The sequence below is a fragment of the Sturnira hondurensis genome, unplaced genomic scaffold (assembly GCF_014824575.4).
Source record: "Sturnira hondurensis isolate 20B ecotype Veracruz unplaced genomic scaffold, ASM1482457v3 Scaffold0010128, whole genome shotgun sequence".
In the NCBI taxonomy this organism is placed as follows: Eukaryota; Metazoa; Chordata; class Mammalia; order Chiroptera; family Phyllostomidae; genus Sturnira; species Sturnira hondurensis.
The window spans coordinates 36,440,565-36,463,004 of record NW_028082759.1 but is presented as its reverse complement, the minus strand read 5'-3'; the positions used below and the strand labels follow the sequence as shown (position 1 = coordinate 36,463,004).

Genomic DNA, 22,440 nt, shown 5'->3' with positions numbered 1-22,440 from the left:
AAGATAATAAAATGTGGGACATTGGAATCTTGTCTCTGATCGTCTTTCCACTTTGGTAGCACTGTGCTGGGCATAACGATGGCTCTGAAAAGGTATGAAGAGAGCCATTCCTACCACAAGGCAAGTTGGAAGCATTCTTTAGCGGAAGGAATAGGGCATACTGGTTATCAAACTTCAGGGGAAAGGAAAAAGCATTGATATGTCAGGACTGCAGCACTCTAGGACCCTTTATGCAAAACAGAAGTCAGGATCTGTTGACAAAGCATTATTACAAGAAAAGTACTAAGAGGGAAAATCTGTTTCACAATTAAGAATGTGCTATTTAAGTTAGTAAAATTTTCTAACCCAAGAAATTTTCTTTTTTGTGCAAATAAAGGCTTTTTGACATTAATAATGAGCCAAGGAAACCAAGTACTTAAAAATAGGCAATAGGTTAATATTCAAGAATGATCACTATTTTCGTCACTGATGAAGTCTGAACAAGGGTAAAAATAAAATTTCAGTATGTTGCTTGGGGGATTTATGTGTATATTCATGCAAGTGCGGCCTGAGATACCTAAGAAAATTGGTAAAAGTTCTCTTTTGCCTGAGAAACAGGATTCCATCTATTTGGGATGGCTTAAATGGAATGGTACCTGAATGCGTGAACTAGACCCATGGGTCTCAGCTTTAATGGGAATATCAGTCACTTGGGGATCCTGTTAAAATGGTGAGTGTGAGATGGCATCTGAGATATCATATTTATAGTAAGGTGGTTCAGAAACAACAAAGAGCAACACTTCTAATTCGTCTCTCAGGGACTCTTTCCACTTGAGTGTTTGGCAAGATCACTTTCTTGACTTGTTGTCTTAATTCTGAGGTCCTGAGGACAAAGCATGTTGGGACCCCAGGGGCACCTAGGCAAGTTGGAGTGAGGCACTGGAGAGTAACACAGCACAAGGCAGACGCCCTAGGGGCAACCCCGGATACCAAACCACAGTGTTAGAATGAATAGAGTCCACTCAGGCGGCCCCAGGAGGTGGTACCTAGGCACAGGGCAGCAGTCTCTAAGTAGAGTGGTACCTTCTGTCCAGCTGGATGAGGAATGTGGGTTAGAAGCCCTTCCTCTGAGGTCTGTATCTGCCTGGGAATCTCTCTGTTGTTATTATGCTTACAGTACTATATTGGCATTTTCTTCTCACTGGGTCTTCTGTCCATACTAGACAGCGCACTTCCTGAGGCACAGCCATGTCTTTTATTCACATAGAACTTGCTGTGAATATTTGTTGAGTGAATAAATGAAGGATGAGGTATCGCGTCTCTATTCGTGCTGTTTGCTGGTATTTCTTTCCCACCTCTCTGACCGATTAGATCCACATTTCGTATGCCTCAGCTCAAGGATCACCTCTTCCCCGAAGGTTTCCCTGGTTCTCCTTCCCCGCACCAGGCAGCATTGCCCACTGCCCCCTTCTTGAATATCATCCCTACAGCTTGTATATGTGCCCATTACCTCATCATGTGTTAGTCTTGGCCTCCTAGCCCTTAGCACACTGCATGGCACGTGGTGCGTGGCACTCCGTATACTACTAAGTATAGCAAAAACCACGCGAAATTAGTAATTCAGACCACAAGTAAAAGCAAAAGCAGTGTTTTATATTGCAACAGTCCTTTTCATTATAGGATGTTAAAAGATATTACACCATTTAGTGAGTAATGCTCATTAAACTTTGCTACAGAGGTAACTGTTACACTACTTATTCAACATTAGAAGTAGCCTTAGAGGAGGAGTATGAGGCCTAGAAGAGGCCTTAGGTAGAAGCCCAAACTTCTGGATGGAAAGAGGGCAACATAGAAAATCATTTAAATTTAGGGCCTACATAATGCCCTCTATTCAGAGGTTCTGAAACCTCTCAGCGGCTGAATTTCCAACCCCTCACCCTGGTGTTTGGTATCACACAGACTTAGTCAGAAGTAGAGATTTTAAACAAATTTCAATACCAGAGGAAAAAACCCTAAAATTGGAAGAAACCCTTTGTCCTAGCTTCTAGAAGCCAGTATTATTTACTCCTAGATCAAGGTCTTTATTAAAATGGTTACTTTTTTAAACAAATGTAACTTCAATGGCAATGAGTGCTCAATATAAAACTCCCCTATCAGGCCAAGTCAATCTCTTTAAAATTTTCCCAACAGTCACAATTTATAAAACATGTAAGCCAAACTCCATAAATCAAGTAAATAGCATTGCATAATGGAGGCTTAAATATAGAACAAGACAAGCCAGGAAGGTTCAATTAAGTAAATGCTGTACATATGTCTAGCTTTGGTGAGGTCAGGATAATATATTGGGTTATTTTAGTATAAAGCCAAATAAAATAAAATAATTTAATGACTAAATAAAATGGAGGAAGAAAAAAACGAATAAAACGAATACTTTAGGAGAATATAATGGACAAAACAATCCTAGAATAAACTAGAGTTTTGAATTCCAATATACTTTTAACAGAAACTCTTGAATTAAAAAATAGGATACTGGAAAACTCTGATAACAATACAGAAATGGAGTGAAATTCTCTGAACAAAGAGAAAGTAGTATTGCAATTATGATTTTGAAATCCTAAATTACTTTCACATAATTAATACATATCGAAAGCAGAGTGCCCATATATAATGTAAAGTTACCATGGTGATATTAGGCTATTAAAGAAGTATATAACTAAAATGATTAGGTGGAAAATGAAAAATTCATATAATTACCCAGATGTCTTATCTACAGAGTTACAAAATTATAATATTTTAAGCTATATGGGTGAATTAGTGGACATACATTTTGTTCTATGAGTGTTTGATTCTGGCTAACACTTTCTACATCTTTATAATGGAAGGGAAATTAGAAACAACTTACAGAAAATATAACTGTCATATGCATCACAGAACAATATCCATGAGCATATGTCAATAATCATTATGCTGTCAAATTAACCAGGATTAACTCTTTTCCCTAATATTTTCTAATATTATTTACTGCATATTTATTAATTTTATTCTTCAGCACTGCTTACTAGCAGGAAAAACAAACACTCTAACAATCTTCACATGTTTAACATATATCAGAGAAAAATTTTAAGTAGAGAAATCTATCCATCAATATAATTTTCATGCATTGGGAAAATACAGCCATTACTTAATTTTACCAAAAAATTACCTCCATACAACTTGTTCATTATCATCATCTCAGAACATAAATTTGAAGACTATTTCTTCAGTCAAACCAGATTTTTCACCAGTTTCCAAACACCTTGTGCTTTTTCACCTCTTGGTTTTCCTTGGCTCATATTAATTCCTTTATTCAGTCAACAACTAGTTATTAAGTACCTGCTGGCATTAGACGTCGTGCTAGAGACAAGCAGTACAAAGGTGAAAAAACACACACTTACTGGAGCTTATGATCCTTGGAGGTGGGTCATTTTCCTTGGGGTAGACATTCATTAAGTGAGCGTGTGAAAGACTGGCACAGAGCCTATTTGGGAGATTTTATTTCGTCAGGGAGGTCAGGGAAGACTTCCCTGAGGAGGTGGCTCTGAGCTGCTCTAAAGGATAATTAGGAACTAGCCATGTGAGCAGGTGGTAGAAGTGTTCCAGGCAGAGGGAACAGCATAGGCCAGGAGGGTGGGCAGCAGAAACTGAGACAGGCCAGCATAGTTGGACTGCCGAGAAGATGGAAATGTGTTCAGGCAAGGCTACTCAGAGGCAGCAGGGACAGACCATGCCCCTCGGAAGGGCCAAGGCCTTGCAAACCAAGTTAAGAAGTTTCATCGTATCCCCCCGCCCTGTGACGCATGTCTTCAAAATCCTATGTGGTGTTTTTCAAACGCCACTTCTTCTATGATGCCCTTACCAATTCTTTCAGCCAAATGTGTTGTCTCCTCTTCTGTGATCCAAAGCAGTCTGACCACATGTGTGTTGCCTCATTCCTCCCATTCTGCCCTGTAGGGTGTTTATGTGTATACAGCACATGCCCTTCTCCCTTGTTCGTTACCTCGTGGCAGGGGCATGAGTTTACTCACCTCCATAATCCATACTTACACATTATGTGATCAGTAAATATTTTGAGTGGATTAATTTTAATCAGTGCTTTAGATTCTGATTAAGTCCAGCAATTTCTGTCCCTGCTTCATTATCAAAACTGATAGTTAATCATGACCATAGCAAAGGCTGTGAAGAAGGGGTGAACCATCTAAGGTAAACAGTGAAAGGTATGGCAAACTCTCGTTACTGCTAATGCAAACTGGAGATAACGGCTCGGAGATGGGATGAACGCGAGGTAACTGACAGAAGAGTATCTACCATATAGTTGAAGGGGACTAACAGTTGCATGTTGTGAAATTTCCTGGGGATGCTATGTGACCCTGAAATACACCTGACCTCTAAAGGCAGATGTTCACTGTATTCCTGACCAACTTCCACATGGGTAAAGAACAGTGGTTATCTAACACTAAACGACTGGACAAGTTTTTTAAATTAATTAAAGAGTCTACCAGATAATTCTGTTTTCATCTGGAATTTTGATAAAGGTTATAGATAATCATTGGGCTAAAAATATGAGACATGCAAGTAAAACTAGAGTCTCTAAAGACTAGTTGTTAGTTTTTGAGAAAAGAAATATATTTTTTCTTTTAAAGTATGGCTTTCATAAACACTCTTCAATGAAAGTAGTATGAAGTTAAGTCATTCTTATATACTAAAGAGAGGAAAATTTATAATCAGTAATATTAATAATAAAATGTTCTCTAATTACAAGCAGCAAAAGTTTTTAACATGAAGTGACTATTAATATTTTTTACCACTGGTATAACAGGTAAAATAAAAATAGACCCAAGAGTTAGAAGAAGGATAGAAACATGTATATAAAGTAGGAAAGGACTAATACCTAATGTTTCTATGCTGGGCCGGCTAGGTGCTTTTCCATGTAAAAATTTCTTTAATCTTCACAGCATTCCTACAAGGACAGTATTACTGTTCTCTCCATTTTACAGAGAGAAAACTGAGGCACAGATTTCAGTTTGCACAAGATAGCACAGCTAATAGGCAGTATAGCTAGGATTTGTATCAAGGTGATGTGGCCTATGTTCTCAAAGTGGGTGAATGTTGGTTCTTAGGGGTGAAAAGCTCTTAAACATTACCATGGTTGGTGGCCCTCCAGGGGCCACAGTAAATAATCAGACATATAGTAAATCAATGGTGTTAAAAGTTTATGGAGGAAGTGAGGCCCTGGCTGGTGTAGCTCAGTGGATTGAGTGTGGGCCTGCGAACCAGAGGATCGCGGTTCGATTCCCAGTCAGGGCACCATGCCTGGGTTGCAGGCCGGTTCCCTGCAGGCCAACTCCCAGCAGGGGATGCATGAAAGGCAACCATACATTGATGTTTCTCTTCCTCTCTTCTTCCCCTCTAAAGATCAATAAATAAATAAAATCTTTTAAAAAAAAGTTTATGAAGGAAGTGGATTGGTTAGAAAAAATATGTCTACAAATTCTCCCAGGTGTTGAGCAATAATGAAAAAATGGTTGAGGGACACTACAGCTTGTGGCCTTAACCATTTAACAATGTCTTTCGATCTTTGTGCTGTGTTTTTCTTTTCTCACAGAACAAATGGCAGGGCTAATGCTCCCATGTCATGAATAATGTGGATTCATGAGCTGCATAACAGTGTCGATCCACAGCCCACTGCAATGCATCCGTTTCTGAAGTAGCTAGATTAGCTATCTCCGATTAATCAATTATGCATTTATCAAATAAAATGTAATTTACTGTATATAGATTTTCCTTCTGTTGGTATTCTTTTAGTTACACAACGATGTGTTTTATGACCAAAGGTAATTCTAGGAACATTTATGGAGTAGGACCGTCTATCCCGGCACTTCCCTACGATCCTGGAACTCTTCAGTTGCCCCCACCCCTTAGTCCCCTGTCTGTTCATCTCTCCCTCTTATTTATTCGCTCATTAGACCCATAAACATTTACTGAGTATCCCGTGCAATTTCATCCACGCCTGTGATTTTAATGACAGCATGTATGCTAACGAGTCTCATTTGTTTAATGAATCTGAAATCTTTAATTCTAGCAAAGATTTCTCCCCTGAGGTTCCAAAGGACCAGGCTATCTAGTGGATATTTTGTCTTCAAGTCTGGCAAAAAAACAGGTCAAACTCGACAACCCAACAGGGAAGTCTCTTGTCTTCCACAGGCGCTTTTCTTCCTGGTTCCTCCTTTTAAGGAGTGGCAACCTTGTGCCCCTCACCCAAGCCAGAAACCTGGGAAACTTCTACCACCAGTCACCGTTAGTCAGTGACCAAGCCTTGACAAAGATGCTTCCTTAACATTTCTCAGGCTCCTTTCTAGTCCAGCTATGGTTCCTAAATTCTCATTCTTATCACCTGTGCCTGGAAAATTGCCCCCTGCTTTGAAAGCCTGGAAGAGATGTCCACAGCTTAAAGGATATAGATCCCCTGTGATCGGACCCCGGACCACCTGTCCATGTTAGGCACCCCCTCCCATCACCACTGAAATTCTAAGCTTTTGAGGCTTGTAGCTGATTTGTAACATTGTTAAATGTCTAAGTCCAGAAGCCCTAAATTGATGTATATGAATCTACCAAAGCCACCTTTGATACACAGGTCAGAAAACACGGTCTTTATTTTTTTGGCTGAAAGATGGATTCCCACCTAAAGTGACCTCTTCTCTCTCTCTTCTTAAAGCGTGTTCTTCTTGAAAACAAGGACATTAGACAAGATGTTCTGTCACCTCCTCAGTGCCTTGTATACTGTAGGTACTCAGCAAGTGTATTCTGACAAAATCACTGCTAACTATTATTTTACAGACTTGCATGTTCTTTCTCTTGGAAATAGAATTAAGTTATGAGACCACAGTACTTCTTATTCATATAATTTGATGGGAGGAAAGATAAAATAAACTATAAATTCAATTTACAGACTTACTTATTGAGGAAATTGAGATATTACTAACTACAATATAGATATCTGGTCCAGCTTTTTCAAAAAACAAGTACACAAAAATATAGCTATTGTTAAAACCAGTTTATACCATGCTTTCTCAGTTTATCTAATGTAATTATAGCTTGTCATCAACATATAAACAGCAGAATACCTAAGCAACACATACATTTCTGAATGAAATTGATGAGAATAACATGTTTTTGTTCCAATTTGGGACTTTAACCAAAACATAGATTTTAATTTCAGGAAAAAAAAAGTACAGTGAATTATAGTTAGCTACTAGTTTGAGGCATGTTCACTAAATCTAAATTCATCAGAGGATATAGAAATACAAATAAAATATGAAATTATCATTAAAGAATTTATGTTATAATTTTACATCTTGAGGGTCCAGCATTTCTTCTGCTCTTACCAGTGAATCCCAAGATTTTCTACATTCAAAGGTATGAACTTTGCTTGGAATAGTTTTGGTCTGGAAAGAAGACTCTGTCTTCTAAAATACTATAGAGCAAATATATCATATCTGCTTCTTAAAAAAAAAAGTCCTGTACTTCCCATTGTACCAGAGCCAGAGAAATATGTCATTTGTAAATCAAAACTATTCACCTTGGTCTCAACTGTCAGGAAAACTGTTAGCAAATTTGAAACTAGTCCTGAAGGCGGACTGGCAGCCTTCTTTCGGCATCAGTGTGAACAGAAAGTGTGAATGGAGTACTCACACAGCACTCTTTCATCCACACTCATGTTCACCAACCGCCGGTCCGTGTTCACATTCTCTCTAATTGCATACACTTCCCTTCACAGCAGACTCCCATTTGCCATTTACTATTTTGTTTGAATACATCTTTATTTCTAGTGTGGTGCTTTGTTCCAAGTGCTCAAAAAATGTGTTTCAGTCTTGGCTGGTGTGGCTCAGTGGATTGAGCAGCAACCTGTGAACTGAAGGTTCGCTGGTTTGATTCCTGGTCGGGGCCCGTGCCTGGGCCACCTCCCCAGGTGGAGGTGCTTTTGAGACAACCACATACTGATGTTTCTCTCCCTTTCTTTCTCCCTCCCTTCCCCTCTCTCTAAAAATAAATACATAAAATCTTTTTAAAAATGTGTTTCAGTATGTGAATACATTTGAACGTACCTCTATATCTTTAAATCATACATATATGAAGAAAAATGTTTTAGTAAATTGCAAAATTAAGTTGCTCACTACTATATCTTTCAAAACTGTGTTAACAGTGTTTGGAACTAATAAAACAGTTGGAATATATTTTAATTAAAATTCACATACAAGTTAACGTATAAAGTATATTTGGGGCCACGTATTCTACATAGATTTATTGATATTTAAATTAGGCATTTCCGAGTATTGAAATACACATAGCCCAAAGATGTACTTCATTTGTCATAAAAGACTACTTTGCTTTATGGAAAGTAGTGGAATACGCATCCACCAATGAAGACATTTAAGTACAGCCACCTTTTACAAGTACTGTATTTCTGTGTCTTGCTCCATAGAGGAAAAGCTGCAATGAGCTTAAGTAAACACCTTTTTGGTAATCAATAAGTGGCATTAGTGCTACATATATTATAATTCCACCTGAGTTGGATCTGTTTTTGTTTTATGTTCCAATGTACAGCATTTTCATTTGGGGATGTCAAAAGAATAAAAAATGTGCTGTTGATAAAATGAAGTATAGAGTTTACTTTAGATATTACATCTTACAAAAACACTCTCAAAATGCAAAAGCATGCTTTCAAGTTCAACAGAATAATGTATATTGGAAAGGGATAGGAATAAATTATTTATTACATATACATTACCAAAATATTTATTTAATGAAAAACAAAATACAAAATATACACCTAATTCCACAAACTGCCAAAATTAAACTACTATAGTTTTTAGCATTGTCATTCAAGTCTTATATGCAAACACAATTTTTACATATTGTAACGATAGATTAGAATAAACTTGCATAGGGTTACATAGGGTTCAGGTAGTGTGATTTGCAACAATCCACCTTATTTTATTATTGACATAGAACTCCAATACACACCTTAGAAAAACAGAAAGTTTATTTGACCATTCATCAGTGGAGATTTCCGTTTTGGGCCAGGCTTTGAAAATTCATTCATTAATTAGAAGTAAGCTAACAGATGAGATAGGGGGGAAAAAGACCTTATTTATTAAAATCAACACAGCTCCTCTTTTACTTCATTTCCTGGATTCTCGAATCTTTAATCCAATTAGCACTAGGCTGCGGACTATGAAAAGTAATCTGCAAAATCATGACTCAATTAAGAGAGCTTTCTAATGACCTGTGCATTATCCTCCTCACTCTGACATTATTATTTCTTCTTCCAGTTAGGAAACAAAACACATTTTTTTAATTGAGCAAAATGAATAATTTTGGTTTAGTTATAGATTACTAGAGGTAACGCTGAAATAACCTGTATCGACATCAATCAGATCAGTGGGTACCTGAGGATGGAGGGTGGTTGGGGAGGAAGCTGAGAGAGAAATCACCAAGGGGCTCGAGGAAACTTTGAGGGGGGTAGACCCACCTGTTTGCTGTGTTCATCAAGGTGGGGGTCTCCACTACTGATATGAACTAGGTCAGAGCTTATCCTATTGGACCCTTTAATTACATGTGATTTCCTGTATGCCAGTTATCCCTTAATAAAGCTGCAAAAAAAAAAAGAAAGAAAAAATGCACTACTGTAAAAGTAAAGGTAATTATTAAAGTAAAAGTAATTTTCAAGTGATGTGATTTTATAGCACTTTCCTCAAGGGAGCAAGAGGTTCTCCTTTCTACTTCATTTTATTTGTGATGTCGATTAGAAAATTTAGGAAAGCCTACTAAGGCAATCATAGTTTTCTATGTGTTGTTTTGCTTGTTGTCTATTACAATTCAGAGTTGCAACTTAGTGTCATCAAAAGATACAAAAGCAAATGACTTTAAATGAAACAAAAATCAAATTAGTAAGAGCATACAATGCTTTAAGTTTACAAATTATCTTTTGCTGATATCTTTGTGATCTTAGTCTTTAATCCTTTTGTTCTCCAATTTGGTGATTAAAATTTGAAACATCACATTTATTATTTTTATACTCCTTACTTAAGATTAATTATGATGGTCTCCATATTCCCCATTATTCATATTTAATAAATTTAAGTTTTTCCCTATATAAAAGAAAGTAAAGTATCAAAGAGCGTCTAAAGGATGACTTCGCAACCATCACTACTCTGGGAGAAATTGCCCCACTTGTGAATCAAGGGGCTTTGCTCCAAAAAGGAGCATAAATTTAAAAATAAAAAAGGGAGAAAGAAAAGATGAAAGGAAGGAGGGAGAGGAAGTAGAAAGAAAGATAACGTCAGTCAAGTGGAATTGTAGCACTTGTAACACCCCTGCTCTCTTTTAGGGATATATTGAAGAAACATTACTTAATCGAAAGGCTTGTCACCCTGTGGAACGTCCATGTGGCCCCGACGAGAGAACCTTCATTTGGTAGGAAAAATCCAAGAGGCTGGTGCTCAGCCTCACACGCTGGCTGCCACGTACATACTTCTATCAGGCTTTACGTATAGAAGGAAGAACTGAGCCTGCTGGAGCATTGCTGCTGGCCACCTTTAACTCGTGCATCAATAATCACTAAAAGGTACACGGATGTGCACTGTGCTTGGCTAGATCCGTGCGAGCATGCTTTGGCATAAGGCAGCGGAATTGCTCATTGGAATTTTAAAATTGCAAATTGAAGTTTTGAAATGCAGAGAATCCAAAGTGATGACATATTGACATTAACCTCAATAAATGTTTATTCTTCTTCTGTTCGACTAAAAATCATGCAAAGCATGTATAGCCGTTTCCAACCCTGCCTTCCAAAAGGTACCAGTAACCGGTACCTTTTATTCTAGATTTTTAAAATGTATTTCCTGATTTGAGAGAGAGAGATTTGCTGTCTCGCTTATTTTTGCTTTCATTGGTTGCTTCACGTATGTGCCCTGACCGGGCATGGAAACCCCAGCTCTGGTGTATTGGGACAACGCTCTAGCCAACTGAGCTACCCACCAGGACCCTAGATATTTTTTAAAAAGCAAATTAGTTCAACATGGCCCGAGGTTAGACTCCACAGAGGGGCCGTATTGCTTACTGGGTAACTGTCCTACGGGATAGCTGTCCTGCTGCCTCGCTTCCATCAAACTACTAGACCAAGTTCCTGTCTTCTGTCGTCACTGACAATCGAACCGCTGGAAGTTAAAAATTTGAGATGGGTTGTAATGCTTCCTTATGAAAGGTTTCCTACATGCAAGAACAAAGGTACTCTTAAGGAATGTTGAGGGGGGAAATATATTCTCTGAGAGGAAAAATATCATATTCCTTTGAACTCTGCATGAGAAATGTTACTTTTCGCACTACTGTCCCTTTTTTTATGTCATCGTAATGAGATGTTAAAGAAAATCAAATTAAAATGTTAAAGATATTGGACTTTCCACTTGCACTAAAAAAGCCTTACTATGGGCAGGCTAATTTAACCTGGCCTGGTAACACGTTTGTGACATGGGTCTATACCCAACTACAGGGACCTGACTCAGCCCTCCTGGGGGAGCCCACACCCCATTGTGCCTGCCTGGTTCGACCTCCCACAAAGCGAATGTAAGCCCATGGTTTGGCACCACGCCGAGGGAGCTCCACATGCATGTCATGAGCTTTGGGGTCACAGGGCTGTTCTGGTGGCATCTTCCTCCTGCTCCCCACTTTCAGTATAAACAGTTTGCTTTGGCAAGTGGAGAGGAATATAACAGGAACCTGAGACCAGGGAAGGTATACCAGTTTGTAGAAATTGCAATAAATGACTCTTTGACTTATAACATTAAAACAGATCGCAAGGGCTCTTAGATCACTCAAGCAGCAGGTTGTTGAACTATTTGCTTGTTTTTTAATATTAAAATGTATAAATGACATGACACTATTTTGATGACCAATAGAAGTATTCATGCTAAAAGAACATCTGAGAGAAAATTTCTATTAAGGAGAGATGCGAGATTAGCAGATGAAAAGGTCTTATACTTTATACAGTTGATTGTAGAGGAGCATCCATGTGAACACCTTGTTACTTATGCTCAGATATAATTCTATACTTGATAATGTTTTGATCTTGCTTTTTAAGGTAAATTTATATATTTTTAAAGAATCATGTATCTCGGGTTGATGTTCATTTTATTTCTAGTCGTACTCGTGTCTCTATTTTAGTGGAATACTTTCTGGTTTTCCCCCTGAAAGCTGAAGGTATTCATTAGTTTCAAGGCCATCTTTAAAAATATTAGCACTGGACCTACCATCTAATAATGTGTTAATAAACTGTAATTTTCAGTTGAATGAGAAAATAAGGGTGTTGTATTCAATTGAGAATTTACATTTGACTCAGTATCGGATTAATACTATTCAAATAATTAGGATGTAAGACACACTGAATATAATTTAGACTTTCTTCAATGGTTTAAAAACCAATTCAGAATTTTGTGGTGTCTCATTCTCAACACCGCCTGTATTCATTCATCACTCACTCCAGCCATACCTATTGAGCTTACTATGTGTCACACACCATCCCAGGCACAAGAAATGAAAAGACAAATGGATGCATAGCAATGGACGCTGCCTTCTAGGAACCTGAATTAAAAAGTATTGAATGAGTAGATAAGAGAACTTTCTTATCTTCATACCAAGTATTGGCAAGTTCACCATGCATATCATTAACTTAAAGCAAGACCCCATTTTCTGCTGGTCTTTTAATCAGTTCTTGACTTATTTACTGATGCCCATAACTAAGTGAATTTGAATTGATTATTCAGTACAATTTCATGTATAATACAAGTGGTTTACAAAAACCAAACATAAAATGTAATACTTTCTCTTCATCTGCTAATCTTACAGCTCTGTTTAAAAGCAGTTATTTTTTCCCTAGATAACCGCAGTTTTATTCTAGTGTGAATGTTTTTATTAGTCATCAAAATAGCGTCATGTCATTTGTACATTTTGTTTGCTCTGACATACATTCAGTATTTTTAAGAGCATGTTAGTTCAATTTACCAGTCATAATGAATGAGAATCACTTGTCTATTTCCCAGTAGAAAGTGTTAGGTCATCTCTCTTCTCAGCCCACAAGGCACAAATTCTCCAACTATAGAGAGGAGAGTTTTTGCTATGTATCTAGTATCTAATTTTTTTCTCTGCCTGGATTTATTTCATAAAAAAATACTATTGAGATAGCTAAGGGAAATAGAAACAGTGGTTCAGATAATTCTGGAAAATCCAGCTCCATTCACATTGCCTCCTGTGACTGTGCTTTGGGAGTGATGCTGGGAAGAATAGATGAATTATGGACCCATACTGAGCCTAACAAGCAGGCATTCCTCAGGGAAAAAAGTTCAGGCAAATTGGCACACAAGACCCCTGGTGTTGAAGGCACCATCAGTCTGGTGGGAGAGGCACCCTAAAAGATGGTACAACACTGGGGGAGGGTATAGGGTTTAACTCACCATCTTTTCTACCCAACCCCCCCCCCCACATCTTCATGGTTTCCTGTCTGAGTAAAAGACACCACCCAGTTGCTAAAGTCCAGACCCAGAGGGCTGACACAAAGAAGACGGTTATTAGGATTGACTTTGAAGTTTGGGTTGGTTATGGAGGAAGGGAGGACTTGATTTTGGTGACAGACAGGACAGGTACTAGAAAGAATTGACTGTAGGTTCCCCTGGGGTGGTGGAAGGATTGTTGGAAGAAAGTAAGAAGGTGGAAGAATGGGGTGAGTGTAAGGGCTTGAGGGGAATGAGCTTTTAGCTTAAAGTCTAAAACACAATCTCAAGAGGAAGCAGCTGAAACAGCACGCTGAGCCACCTTCAAACGGGAGAACCACGAGGCCCTGGGAGGTCAGGGTATGAGAGTCTTAAAGATGTGGTTAGGATTTAGGTGGAAATAATAAGTCATATCATCTGCAGAGCAAGGTGCCTCCCCGGAAAGGGGAATGCCAACTGAATCACTGCTATTGGAGGGCATCTGTTTTTGCTTGGTCTGTAGGAGATGCGTTTCTGACATCACGACCTACTCTCAACATGCATGAACTTAGAATTATTGGCTGAGATCTCTATTTCCTCTAAATTCTTTAGAATTGGAAGAAGTGGAGTGTGAGCCACATCTACCCCAACCCCACTCACCCTGGGCTGCAGACCACAGCAAGCCTGGCACTTGAACTCTTGGCCCATGTGGGGTTTGGTGGGGGGGGCCAGGGGAGTCAGTAAACCATGGCCCAAGAGGCCTTTAGTGTACTGCCCATAAGGCAGAAATGGTTTCTACATTCTGAAATGAATTTAAAAAATCAAAAGAAGAGTAATATTTTGTGAGAAATGAACATTACATGAAGTTCGAATTTCTGCATCTCTAAATCAGATTTCATGGGACCACAGGGCGCTCATTTGTTCCTCACTGGAGGTGTCTGCTCCCCACCGCAAGGGCAGAGTTGGATGCTGGGCTAGATTGTTTGTTCTCTGGCCCTTCACAGAAAAAATTTCGCTGATCCCTCCTCTAGGCATTAAAATAATCCTTCATTTCATTATTCTTTGAAAAACAAATTATCTGCTGTGCGTCTACAGGCCCTCGTCCAAAAATAAGATGTGAATCTCCAGAGAGACCATTGCACTGCTAAGAACACACGGGTAATTGGCGTTCTCACCGAGGGAGGTGCAGGGGCGTCTGCGTGCTCCCCTTGCTGCCGCCACAGGATCTGAGTGTTTGGAGCAGGACCGCCTGGGACAGATGGGGGGGGTGGTCACACCCAATTTAAGCCTTGGTACTACACCCCATTAGCCAGTTACCCAGTTCCTTCGAGTCTCAGCTTATTATGATATGAGGTGGAACAGAGTCATTATTCCTCGGGGCTGATGACATGTGGTTACCTTTAGTTTCTTTGCCCCTCTTTAGTAGTGAAATTTCAAGAAAGAATGAATTACAATGTATGTCACCCAGAGACCATTTAACACACTGCAGCAGTGAGAGAAAAAAAATTTTCATCTTATAATCTTGGCACTTCAGAGCACTCAGAAACTATAGAGAAATCTGAGTCTTTACCCAGCGCCAAGTTGAAGAAACGAAGGCAGTATGGTGGTGAAAACAGTGCACTGAAACATGACTACCCCAAATGAGGAGATAGTTAGTGCAGCATAGCACAGCCATATGATGAATATTTTGCAGTTATTAAAAGAAAACTAGCAGCTTTTTACTGACATATACAAAAAGTGAAAGACACAATCTTAGTGGGGGGAAAATGAATGTAAAATTTTATATACAAACTCAACTGTATTTAAAAGAAAAAACACAAAAAGAATAATAAGGGCCCTGGCTGGTGTAGCTCAGTGGATTGAGCGCAGACCTGCAAACCAAAGGATCGCAGTTCGATTCCCAGTCAGGGCACATGCCTGGGTTGCAGGCCAGCTCCCAGCAGCAGGGGATGCCAGGGGATGCACCAGAGGCAAACATAGATTGATGTTTCTCTTCCTCTTTCCTTCCCTTCCCCTCTAAAGATAAATAAATAAAATCTTTTAAAAAAGAATAATAAGGAATAAAAAGTACATGAACTTTTTGGAAAAACAGTTTTATTGAGTTATAATTCACATACCACAAGGTGAACTTTTAAGACACAACAAGGGAACTCCAAAAAGATCCAGCCTGGCAGTGAGTGCTGCAGGACACGCCCACACTGAGTCTGGAAGTGCACGCATCTATTCTTTGAGAGAAAGCTTGCAAGAAGCGCTAATTTAGTTCAAGCTTTCAACTCCCTTATTTTTGCTGGTGAGGAAATCACGACCTGCCTATGGAAGTGCAGTTCATTACAGTAGTCCCCATTATCTGCAGGGGATCCATTCCAAGGCCCCTAGCGGGTGCCTGAAACCACAGAGAGTACTGAACCTTTACGAACTATGCTTTTCACTATACATATCACTTTGTACCTAGACATATCACTATGTATGGTAAAGTTTAATTTATGAATTAGGCACAGTTAGAGATTAAGAACAATAACTAATAATATAGTAGAACAATTATAACAATATACTGTATAAAGGTTATGTAAATGTGGTCTTTCTCTTTTTAAATGCCTTACTGAAATATACATAGAGTATGTATCAGCAGGACAAAGGGATGATTCACATCCTACCCCAGATGGAGCTGGACACGAAAGGAGATTTCATCATGTTACTCAGAATTGTTTATTTCTGGATTTTTTTCTGTAATATTTTCAGACCACAGTTAACTGTGGGTAAATGAAATGAGAAAAAGTGAAGCCGTGGATAAGGGGGACTACTGTAGTAGCAAAGTAGGAGCTAGAAGGTCAGAGTTCAAGTTCAATACACTTAAACATGCCAAGTGGTTCGTATCTCTTTCTGTTCTCATCCATATTCAGATACAGTTTTTATGTCATTATAATTATAGTGGAGACACAAATTTCAGGACTACTAATTTCTTAAAACACTTTTTCTTCTCTCAAGTTCTGCTTTGTTAACTTTTGTTCTTGTTATGCTTTTCTCTTAGCCTGTATGCCCAGTACATTTGCTGTATTTGTGAGAATGTGGAGTATTTTTGTAAAAAGTTCAAGAAATTCATAGGACCCTTTTATTAGCGTTTGTTGGAATCTTTGACCTCATTTTTAAATTTGAATATTACATTCTTTTCAAAGTTTGCCTCTTTAGAAAGTACTAATAATCTTTCCTCTTAAAATTTCAAGACAATAGATGCTTTTAAAAATACTTCCCCATCTAGCCACCCCAGCCTACTGAAGGAAGAGCTGGGCCCCTCTCCCATGCCCCACACCTGTCCCCCAATGAAGGATTCTCTGCCCAGTCATTAAGGGTCTAATTCTTCTTTTGTCTCTGCTCATTAGAACTTGCCACCAGTTACTTCTGTCTTAGCACAGCAGCTCTCAACCTTAGCTGCTCTTTAGAACCACCTGGGGGCTCCTAATTTATTTTCACTGAGATGGGGGCTTGATTCTCATCTTCAACAAAACTTCAACAAAAAGTTGACAGCTTCTGCCTTGGATGAATAGGTTAAAACAAGCGTATTTTTCTAAGGATATTTTTGTTGGAAAATAAGTCCAGGTGGGAATTAAAAGGTTTGACCTTTGCAAAAGAAATTTCATTTGCTGTCACTTAGACCTGGCAGGGAAAGTGGCTTGTTTAGACATGCCTGCTGACATTGTACAACTAACTGATCTCATTCACTCATTCATCGTTTATTTAGTTTTTATTCATTACAAACCTACACTGTGCCAGATACTAGAGATTTACATATACTCACTGCTTTCAAGGGGCTTACCGTCTAGTAAGAGGAAAAGTGCTTGAGTGAATACGGCAAAATGTCATGTGTGCTATGAGAGAGCACACGGGACTTCTCTGAATAAGGAGTATGTTAAAATCTAATTTCAAGCATATTAATAGAGTACATTTTATTTCATTATGTCTAAATCAAGTTAGAAATATAATAATTCATGTTTAATTGGAAGTTATAAGAAAGTGAGGTATAAATAAATGAACACCACAGTTATATCAATAGCAATGGCGAAGTTTGAAAGTGAGGTAAAAAATGAGGATGCTTTGAAATGATAAATAAAAACTATTTAAATATTAGTGTAAAACATAGAAAAAATTCATTGTGATAGATGGTGCTCAGATCACTCAAGAAAGAACCAATAAGACAGACCAAGAATAAAACAGAAACAATTTATAAGGAAAGGAAAAAGTGCAAGAAAAATAAAGTAAACCAGTTTCTCATGAAGAAAAGATAACCATTAAAATATAGTTAAGAATATCACAAGTTAGTGAGATGCTGAAGGGAAGAAAAATATGTCAAAATTAAAAAAAATTGCATGCAATAATAGCACAGTAGTTAAACATAGACACTATTACAAAAATGCACTTACCATTTTTTGAAAATAGGCTATATAAAATATATCACTTGGTTCATTTTAAAAACATTACTTTAAAAATAAGCAGGCTGCAAATAAAAACTTCATAAAGAATTGCAAAAAATGTTCTTATTAAAAATTTTCAGATATGAAACATCTAGTAAGAAAATTTTTAAAAGCCAAGACTGAAATCAAATCAAGTAAAATCAAATCAAGTCAAATGCACTGGGAGAATTTGCTCAGTAAGAAATCTAGGTATTTGTTCTTTATAAAAGTCTGCAAAATTCGACTATACTATTAAGAAATCTCAAAGTTATGCCCATAGGAATCCAAAACTTCTCAGCTTTTCACCGACAGCTCGTTATAGGCACTGATGAAAAGCAGACTGAATATAGCGCTCACTTTAGTACTACAGATATACTGCATTGCTGATAGTATGTTTATAACCAATAGCAATTTAAGAATAATACTTCTTTTGCATTTAGAGCAAGTTTATTGAAACTACTATATTGCTAAGAGAATACTAGATTTTTGGTCACAGAAATATTGATTTAAGCTGTTATAACTACTTCTCAGTGCTTGTATATTCCTTCACAAAATGTTGCAGAGAGATAGTTCGCCTTAGCAGAGTAGTCCATGATGGCGGTTTTAGTGCAACCACAGCGTGTACAGAAGGCACGTCCATTTCCAAGAAGAGCAAAACACTTCTCCTTCCATGGTGGACGTAGTCCAATGTAATCAGCCCGCCAACAGGTAGCTGACTGATCACCCTGAGGAACGGCACCACACTGTTCTCTGCTGCCGGCAGTTGGGCACTTTGCAGTGGCCATAGCCAGGTTGACTTTGATGGTGGAAGTCTATGTTGCCATTGTGACCACATTATTCACGAGCCTATTAGGCAAGGACAAATCACTGGGAAAAGAGGTGGATTGGTAGCCACAAGCCAGGTCATTCTATTCACCATTTTGGTATTCCACAGAGCATTGCTTCTGATCAAGGAATTCACTTCATGGAAAATGAAGTGGGGCAAGAGGTCCATGCTCTAAGAATTCACTGCTCTTACCATGTTCCTCATCGTCCTGAAACAGCTGGCCTTAGAGAATAGTGGAGTGGCCTTCGGAAAACTCAGCTGCAGGACTAGGTAGGGGGAAATATCCTGCAGGGCTGGGCAATGTTCTTTAGGAGGCTCTATATGCTCAGAACTGGCATCCAACCTACTGTGCTGTCTTTCCACAGCTAGGATTCATTGATCCAAGAATCAAAGCGGGAATCGGGAATGGAGTCACTCACTACTACCCCCAGTGGCTCACTAGCAAAAGTTTTGACTCCTGTCCCTATGACCTTACCCTTTGCTGATCTAGACCTCTTCCCACGCCTCTTAACTGGCAAAGAAGGAGTACTTGCGAGAGTAAATTGATCTCGATTACCTGCTCCACAATGGAAGAATATGCCTGGAATTCTGGAGATTCCACAGAGCTTTGTTTATTCCATGCCCTGGATTAAAGTCAATGGAAAACTACAACAATCTAATTCAGGCAGGTCCATTAATGGCCTAGATCCAAAGTAAACATTTGGGTCACCCTGCTGGGCAAAGAACCACAACCCATCAAGGTGCCTGCTGAGGGAAATGACTAGTGGAAGAAGGTACGTATAACTACTAGCTACGGGGCATGTGCCGTTGGCAATGTGGTGAGGATGGAGTCAATTCAACTGGGTTCCGGGCCAAGCTATGGAGCAGGTAAATGAGCTGACAGAGAAGGGCAAGAAGTCTCTGAGCGCTGTCAGAATTGACAGTGCGTTACTCCAAAGCAATTAAGTTAGATTCCCAGAATGAGGTTCTCTACAGCAACTGCTTAGCAGCCTACCAGGAGAGGAGACGACCGGAAGGCCTATGCGAATGGTTACAAACATGCTGACATTAAAGCCTGGATGGGGCAAGGGCCATTCACAAAAAGCAGCAGCACTCAAGTTCTTAAACAGGTTTAAAGAAGCCTAACAAATCTATGAAAAGGCTCTAAAATATGAAGCAAATAATCCTCAGCTCAAAGAGTGTTTACAAAATAGGGAGACCTGGTTGGCAGAGAGGAAATTCATGAACCCTTTGAACACGCCCAAACTGTACCAGAAGTTGGAGAGTGAGCCCAGGACAAGGGCGCTGCTCAGTGATCCTTTCTACCATGTACTGCTGATAGAGCAACTGGGCAACATCCCATCCACCCTGGGCATGAAACTGCAAGATCCCCAGATCATGACTATTCTCAGTGTCCTCCCGGGATTTGATCTGGGCAGTATGGATGAGGAGGGGGAAGTTGCAACACCTCCACCACCATCTCCTCCCCAATAAGACACTAAGCCAGAACCAGTGGAAGAGGATCTTCCAGAGAATAAGAAGCAGGCACTGAAAGAAGAAGAGTTGGGGAGTGATGCCTATAAGAAGAAAGAAGCACTGTGGCAGAGCCAAGGACCTGGGCAGCACCAACATGACCAATCAAGCAGCTGTGTACTTCAAAAAGGACCACTAGAGTAAATACTGAGGGCTTTGTGAGAAGGCCATTGAAGTGGGTGGAGAAAACTGGGAAGATTACTGAGAAATTGCCAGAGCTTATGCACAAATTGGCAATTACCACTTCAAAGAAGAAAAATATAAGGAAACCCTCCATTTCTACAAGTCTCTAGCAGAGCACCAAACACCAGATATGCTCAAGAAATGCCAACAGGCAGAGGAAATCTTGAAGGAGCAAGAGTGATTGGCTTACATAAACCCTTCCCTGGCTTTGGAGGAGAAGAACAAAGGTGATGAATGTTTCCAGAAAGGGCGCTATCTCCAAGTCATGAGCATTGTACAGAAGCCATCAAATGAAATGCAAGAGATGCCAAATTGTACAGCAAATTTCCTACTACAGCAAACTGCTGAAGTTTCAGTTGATGCTCAAGGACTGGGAAGAATGTATGCAGCTAGAGCCAACCATCGTCAAAGGCTATACACAGAGAGCAGCTGCTCTAGAGGCATATGAACGACTTCACTAAAGCTATGGATATCTACCAGAAGGCGCTAGAGGTGGACTCTAACTGTAAGGAGGTAGCAGATGGTTACCAATGCTGTATGATGGTCCCATGCAACCAATACGATGCCCCAAAGATGTGAAGCGACAGACCATGGCTGACCTTGAGGTGCAGCAGATCATGAGTGACCCAGCTATGAGGCTCACCCTGGAACAGATACAGAAGGATCCGCAGGCACTCAGCAAACACTTAAAGAATCCTGAAATAGCACAGAAGATCCAGAAGCTGAGAGATGTGGGTCTGATTGCAATTTGGTGACGACTTACTCATCATGCCCCTCCCTTTAGCCCTTGTGGGGAAGAGGAGCTAGCATCATGGCAAGCAGCATGGAGCCGAAGGCAGAGAAGGGGAAAAAGCAAACACCTTATCGCTCTCTTAATTTATACAGCCCTGTATGGAAGATCCAGAGACTTGTGCCCATGATGCTCTACATCCACTGCCTCTGGGACCTCCCAGCACATGCATGGTCTCTTCTGCTGCCCTTGAGTTCCATGTCTTTCTCCCCAGTCCTCTGTCCCCAGTCGCTGTCTCAGCTGCTCTCCATAGTTGGTTATTTTTTATTTGGGGCAGTGGACATGTATGGGAGAGAAGGATGTTCCTCCCAACCTCAAGTCCCAACTGTCTTCACATTGTTAACTCCATGTCTCCTTCTCCAATAAAACTATGACTATGTCAGCAGTTACAAAGAGGAGGACTATAATTGTTATAAGTATTTCTTTCTTATTTTGTTATAAATATGCTTGTGTGCATGTATGCATGTATTTATGTATCTGTCTGATATTATCTATCCATCCTATCTATCTTTGTTTTCTTCCCTCCCTTGTCCCTTTATCATATGACATAAGAGGTATTGACTTTATATCATAGTATTTAAGTATGGTTAACTTTAATCTTAGTATTTAAGTTACAGGTATCAAGAAGAGTGACTATCAGCCAAGGACTCTGCATCTTCTGTAGGAAAAGAGTTGGTGTGCTTTCAGTTGTGTGCAGGATAGTTGTACCATGTTAGGTGGAAGTATGACTGGTATTTTCTTTATTTGGAAATTAAGGATGGTTTAAGGATGTGTATGAATGTTAAGTTGATAAACAGTGGATTGTGATGGTTACTTTTACATGTCAATTTGTCTAGGCTATGCTGTCTGTTGTTTGGTCAAATACCAGTCTAGATGTTGCCGTGAAAGTATTTTTTAGGTGTGATTAACATTTAAATCAGTAGATTCTGAGTAAAGCAGATTACCCTCCACGATGTGGGTAGCCCACATCCAATCAGCGGAAGGCACAAAGAGAAAAGACTGAGTTTCTCAAAGAAGGAAGAAATTCTGTCTCCAGACTACCTTCAGACTCAACACTGCAACATCAATTCCTTCTGGGGATTCTGCTTGCTGGTCCACCATGTAAATTTTGTATTAGCCAGCTTTCATTATTGCACACATAACTCCTTA

The 22,440-nt window shown here is 39.3% G+C and overlaps 1 pseudogene; it reads left to right on the top strand.

Annotated features, from left to right (window-relative positions):
- Window positions 1-19,664: 19,664 nt before the first annotated feature.
- Window positions 19,665-21,256, top strand: LOC118995590 (stress-induced-phosphoprotein 1-like; annotated as a pseudogene).
- Window positions 21,257-22,440: the final 1,184 nt, after the last annotated feature.